This window comes from Artemia sp. Qi Xiang Cuo, chromosome 12 (genome assembly GCF_049724085.1).
Source record: "Artemia sp. Qi Xiang Cuo chromosome 12, ASM4972408v1, whole genome shotgun sequence".
NCBI classification, from domain to species: domain Eukaryota; kingdom Metazoa; phylum Arthropoda; class Branchiopoda; order Anostraca; family Artemiidae; genus Artemia; species Artemia sp. Qi Xiang Cuo.
This window is the reverse complement of record NC_142805.1, coordinates 65,725,842-65,732,359: the sequence shown is the minus strand read 5'-3', so window position 1 is coordinate 65,732,359 and position 6,518 is coordinate 65,725,842. Positions and strand designations below refer to the sequence as shown.

Here is a 6,518-nt window from a genome sequence, read left to right as displayed (position 1 = left end):
TTCGTGAAAAAATGAGCAACAATCACCACAAATGACAGCAAACAAATGAGCAACAAACAAAATTATAGGAAATACCTTTCTCTGGTTCAAATGTGTATCTTTGGCTAGAAACAAGCCTAGGTTTGGATCGAAACTGAGTATTGGACATGATAAATGGACATCCATAAAAATTGAAGTTTTAAAGTTTTTTGACTGTAAACTCTAGTTTTTGTGAGAAAATTATAGAAAATACATTTCTCTGGTTCAAATGTGAATCTTTAGCTAGAAAAAGCCTGGCTTTGGAACGAAAAATAAGCAATTTCCGTAAAAATTGGACTAATAAACTTTTTTTAAATTGTTAATTCCACTTTTGTAGCAAAATTATAGAAAATACATTTCTCTGGTTCAAATGTGAATCTTTGGTTAGAAAAAGCTTAGCTTTGGGAAAAAATAAACTTTTTATAGGTTTTATCTACTTCTTTGTATTTGAAGAGTCATATCTAGTGAATAGGAGATTTTATACTTACCCCTCGTAATTGACATGTTTTAAATAGCAAACCGTAGCTTAGTTTTAGATTAAAAATGAGCCATTTTCGTAAAAACTGAACTAATAAATTTTTTTAAACTGTGATTTCCATATTTGTATCAAAATTACAGAATATACATTTCTCTGTTTCAAATGTGAATCTTTGGCTAGAAAAAGCCTAGCTTTGGATCAAAACAGAGTCATTTCCATAAAACTGAACTAATAAAGCTTTTTTTAAACTGTGAATTCCACTTTTGTAACAAAATTATAGAAAATACATTTTTCTGGATTAAATGTGAATCTTTCGTTAGAAAAGCCTAGCTTTGGATAGAAACAGTGTCATTTCCATAAAACTGAACTAATAAAGCTTTTTTTAAACACTGAATTCTACTTTTGTAAGAAAATTATAGAAATGGCTAATATATGCAGTAAAGGGTGGTTGTGTTTTTCTAAGAAAATACATAAATATATATTAAATATTACGATTCCTAACATGTTTATTTCTTTTACAGGAGACCCCCGAGTATATCCAAGAGGGTCAAACCACATGGGGTGATTATGTTCAAGAGGGACAAAGCATATGGAATGAACAAGCTGAACATAGTGTTCATGTAGAAGAGGATATATGGTGTGATTTGGAGCTCACCGAGAGCGAGGAGCTTCTTCTTTGTTACACAGCCACTGATGCTGCTGATGATGTTCTGGAAGTATATTATACCGAGGACGGATTGTCGTGTACCTCGGAGAATTTGGTGAGGAGGGGGCCTTCGGGCCGACTCAGCGTCGAAGACGAAGAGCGTTTGTTGGACGAGCGTTTGTTGGACAGTCTGCCCCCTCTGGGGAATAAGAGAGTATGTGGGGATTTGCTTTACTATCTTTCCCCTCTTGCTGAGTTGAGAGTATCGATGAATGAGGATAGTGATAGTGATTTTTAAATAATAGAACCTGATATAATATACTTTAAAAATATTGTAAATATTGATTTGACGAATGAATAAAAATATTAGAAGAATGAATTTATTTAAATAGGTAAGATGAAAAAAAAGAAATGGTTGATTTCTTAAGAAATAAAAAAATACATTACGCAGCTAACTTCTATGTATTTTTTTTTTATCTTTGACAGAAAACTTGGGGGGGGCTAATAACACTGCAAGGGGTGATCTATTCAATCTAAACTATTCATGTACAGAAGTCTCTGCTTGTATCCTTATCCTAGGCTTATCGAGTAAGACAAAATTAATATAGTACAAACAAATTTATTGTAAGATTACGATACAAAACTTAGTATCAATCATATAAATAATGAGACTTATCGTAAAATGGCGTATGAGAAGTCTTCCAGAACGATTTTTGATGTTCATGAACGATGTTCATGTTCATGTTCTATATTCTCTTTTGAATGGCCACTTTTTCTCTTCTCTTAAATAATATACATCATAATACTCACCGTTATATATTGCACTATTCACATTTTTCTTTGAGTTTCCATCATTGGCTTTTATAGTATATTTTGAGGTATCTCTGCAGAGGTAGCCCTCTTTTCTCTGTCTCTTCTTTCGATCTTCCTCTTCCTTTTCTGTCGTATCAGACTTCGTTTTATGAGTCCTTACATGTACCTTGCATGAATTTCTCTCCATATCAGTCAAGGTTCTTTTCCTCATTTCCTCCAGATTTTTCTCGTCTATTCTAGAGTCTGCACTCTCTAAACATGTAGTAGGTTCATGAGAATGCTAAAAATCATGATATTGTCCATTACCTATAGAACCATGAAACAACATCAACATAACATAACCAACAATAACATAACATCAACATAACATAAAAATAAAACATAACAGCAAAATAACCATCAAACAACATAATAATGATACAGCATCAGCATAACATAGCCAAGAAACAACATCAACATAACATAACAACATAACATAACATCAACATAACCATCAACCATAACATAACCAAGAAACAACATTACCGTGAAACATGACATAACCAAGAAACAACATAACCATGAAACAACATCAACATAACATAACCAAAAAATTAACATAACATAACAACATAACATAAAAGCAACATAACATAACATCAAACCACATGACCATCAACATAACATAACGACAATAACCATCAAACAGCATTAACATAACATAACAGCAATGACTATCAAACAAAATTAACATAACATAACCATCATAACATAACATCAACATAACATAACAACATAACATAACATAATATCAACATAACATCAGACCACATAACCATCAACATAAAAAACATAACCATCAAACAGCATAACCAACAAAAAACATAACCATCAACATAAAAACATAACCAGCAATAGCATAACATCAACACAACATAACAACAGTAACCATATGTTAGTTTCCCTAGGGATGCCTTTGAAAACCTATGGGAAAAAGGAGGGCATGTCTTTGAAACCGGGGAAGGCATGTCTTTCAAAACTTAATGTTAATTTCCCTATCTGTGCGTTTGAAATTTTTTGCCATCCGTGCGTTTGAAATCCAATGTTATTTTTCCTATCGTGGCCGTGACGTCAGAGGGTTCCGGTAGAATCTTGCCGGGAAACAGGGCTGCGCTTGAATCCTATGGGAAAAGGGATAAAAAGAGTAATTCTCCCTCCGTTTACTTTCGACTATTAAAAAGGGCAATAGCCCTCTCAATTTCCAATCGAATAAGTCGTTGTTGAAGTTTTTACGGCAACGCTTTCTATAAAAAACCTTATTTGCCCCCAGGGCGTAACTTACAACCTTAACCCTGAGGGCTGTCGGGGGGGGGGGGGGTTTGTCATACTCAAATACATAAATTTCAGACCCTTCAACTATGTTCAACCAAATGGCTATAGAGGGGGGGGCATTCGTCCTCTAATCACTTTTGACTATTAATAAGGGCACTAACCCTCGCAATTCCCAATTGAATTAGCCCTTTTAGTAGTTTCTATGACAACGCTTTCTATAAGAACCTTATATGCCCCCAGGGCATAACTTACAACCTTTGCCCTAGGGTCTGTGGGGGGTTTGTCATCCTCAAAGACATAATTTCCAGACCTTTCAACTACGTTGAACAAATGGTTATCTAAAAATTTTGATTGGATGTTTTTGGGGATATGGTGGGCGTGAGAGGGGGCCTAGTTGCCCTTCAATCACTTTCGACTATTAAAAAGGGCTTGATTATTAAAATTGAGAAGAAAAGATTACCTCCGAAGTTAGACTTTTCAGGAAAGATGAGCTCAAAAGTATCTCGTGACACCCTTTATGAGGCAGGAATTCTCAGGAGAAGAAGAGGAAATTCACTGAAACAGTTGAACTTCAAATTGGATTGAAAAACTTTGACCCCCAAAAGGATAAGCGTTTTTCTGGCACAGTCAAGCTCAAGAACATACCCCAGCCAAAGCTGCAGATCTGTATTTTAGGCGACCAGCAGCATTATGATGAGGCTAAGGCTAACAATATTCCATTCATGAGTGCTCAGGATTTGAAAAAAATTTAACAAGAACAAAAAGCTCATCAAAAATCTTGCTAAAAAATATGATGCTTTCTTGGCTAGTGAATCGCTTATCAAACAGATTCCCCGTTTGTTGGGCCCCGGTTCGAACAAGGCAGGTAAATTCCCTGGGCTTCTACAACACAGCGAGAATATGATGCAGAAAATTGGTGAAGTTAAAGCTACCATCAAATTCCAGATGAAGAAAGTGCTGTGCCTGTGCGTTGCCATTAGCAATGTAACCATGAGTGCTGATGAACTGGCTCAGAATACCCATCTTGCCATTAACTTTCTGGTGTCACTATTGAAGAAGCACTGGCAAAACGTCAGGTCCATCAACCTTAAGTCAACAATGGGACCACCCCAAAGATTGTATTAATTTTGCAATATTTATCTCTCATTAAATTTTATTGGGACATGAAAAAAAAATCAAAAATTAAAAAGGGCTCTAGCCCTTTCAATTTCCAATCAAATGAGCCCCTTTTGAAGATTTTACAACAGAGCTTTCTATAAAAACCTTATATGCCCCCAGGGTGTAACTTACAACCCTTACCCTGAAATCTGTGGAGGGGGGAGGACTTTCATCCTCAAAGACCTAATTTCCAGAACATTCAACTACGTTGGAAAAAATAGCTATCTAAAAATTTTGATTGGATGTGTTTAGGGAAATGGTGGGCGTAAGAGGGGGGTTAGTTGATCTCCTGTCACTTTCTACTATTACAAAGGGCACTAGCTCTTTCAATTTCCAATCAAATGAGTCTTTTTTGAAGTTTTTACGACAATATTTTCTATAAAAACCTTATGAGCCCCCAGGACACAACTTAAAACCTTAGCCCTGAGGGCTGTCGGGGGGGGGGAGGAATAGTTACACTCAAAGACATAATTTCCAAACCCTTCAACTATGTTCAACAAAAGGCTATATCAAAATGTTGATTGTTGAAGTGTTTGGGGAAATAATGGGCGTGGAGGGGTGGGGGGAGAATTTGCCCTATGATCGCTTTTGACTATTATTAAGGGCACTAACCCTCACAAATTCCAAATTGAGTGAGGCCTTTTTGAAGTTTCTACGACAACGCTTACTATAAAACCTTATATGACCTGTGGAGAGTGTTGAGGGTTTGTCATCCTCAAAGACGTAATTGCCAGAACTTTCAATTACATTGAACAAAATGGCTATCTTAAAATTTTGATCGGATGTGTTTGAGAAATGGTGGGCGTGAGAGGGAGGTCAGTTGCCCTCCAATCACTTTCGACTATTAAAAAAAAGGACTAGCCCTTTCTATTTCCAATCGAATGAGCCCTTTTTGAAGTTTCTATGACAAAACTTTCTATAAAAACCTTATATGCCCCCAGGGCTTAGCTTACAACCTTTACCCTGAGGGTTTTCATCCTTAAACTCCTAATTTCCAGAATTTTAAACTAGGTTGAACAAAATGGCCATCTCAAAAGTTTGATCGAGGGGTTTGGAGAAAGGCTGGGCGTCAGAGGGGAGTTAGTTGCTCTCAAATCACTTTCGACTATTAAAAAGGGCACTAGCCCTTTCAATTTCCGATCAAGTAATCCCTTTTTGAAATTGCATTCAGGATATACAAATATTTTTGCAATTACCATCCATCGGGCCCCGGCACTTGACACGCGGCAAGCTTCTATATATGGGTTCTTACTGTCGCTTGTCTTCTAACCCCTGACAATTTGCTTTCTTTTCATGCTGCAGTCTTTTCACAGACATTTGATTATAAAAGCAAGTCCGATTTCCAACAACGATATCTACTAAGTGTTGGAACCCTTTGTCCCAGTTTGTTCAGATAAATGTCCTTTCCAGATTCTTTTCTTTTGGCCCCTAATTATTTTCCTTCCCCTAGTAATAATTATTAATTTTCCTTTTATTTTGGTGGCGCCACTTTCTGTCCTCCTAATTGCGTAGTTGGTTACATAGACCATGAGGTTAAGTGCGCAGTTGGGGATGTTTGACCAGTAACTTAGTAAGCCCTCGGATTGGCTGGGAAAATTCATTACCACCCCACCACCTCGTTGCAGACACGCGGCTGCCTGAGCGGGCTGGGGAAAATTTGTTCTTTTTTAGTCAGTTCCTTTTTGTAGCGTGTCTTGATTGCAGTAAGATTTTTTATACTATATAATCTTTGACTTTTCAGCCTAGGTCGAGTCTAAAGACATAGTTAGAAATATTACCGGTAACTCTTGGCCTTAAAAGTGGCCCCTGGGACCATTCGATCACGCTAGTAGACACGGAACCGTTGGAGTAAGCGCGGGAATCCCACTAACCTTTGGGCCGACAAGGGGTTCTCCCACTCGAGTAAGTGGCATAGCAACCTTTTTGCGCCATTTTTGCACCAACAAGTGGTGACCCCCGTACCTTACACCTCCAATAAGTGGTGGCAGCTAGAAAAGGAGCAATCAACAGAACTGATAGCAAAAGAATTTTGTGTTTTCGAAGACACGGGTTAATTTGGCCTAGAAAGTAGCCTATTGTGGTAACATATAAAAA

General features: G+C 37.1%; 1 pseudogene; it reads left to right on the top strand.

The window, feature by feature from the left end:
* The first annotated feature begins 3,733 nt into the window (after positions 1-3,733).
* On the top strand, positions 3,734-4,391 carry LOC148946413 (large ribosomal subunit protein uL1 pseudogene; annotated as a pseudogene).
* The last annotated feature ends 2,127 nt before the right edge of the window (positions 4,392-6,518 follow it).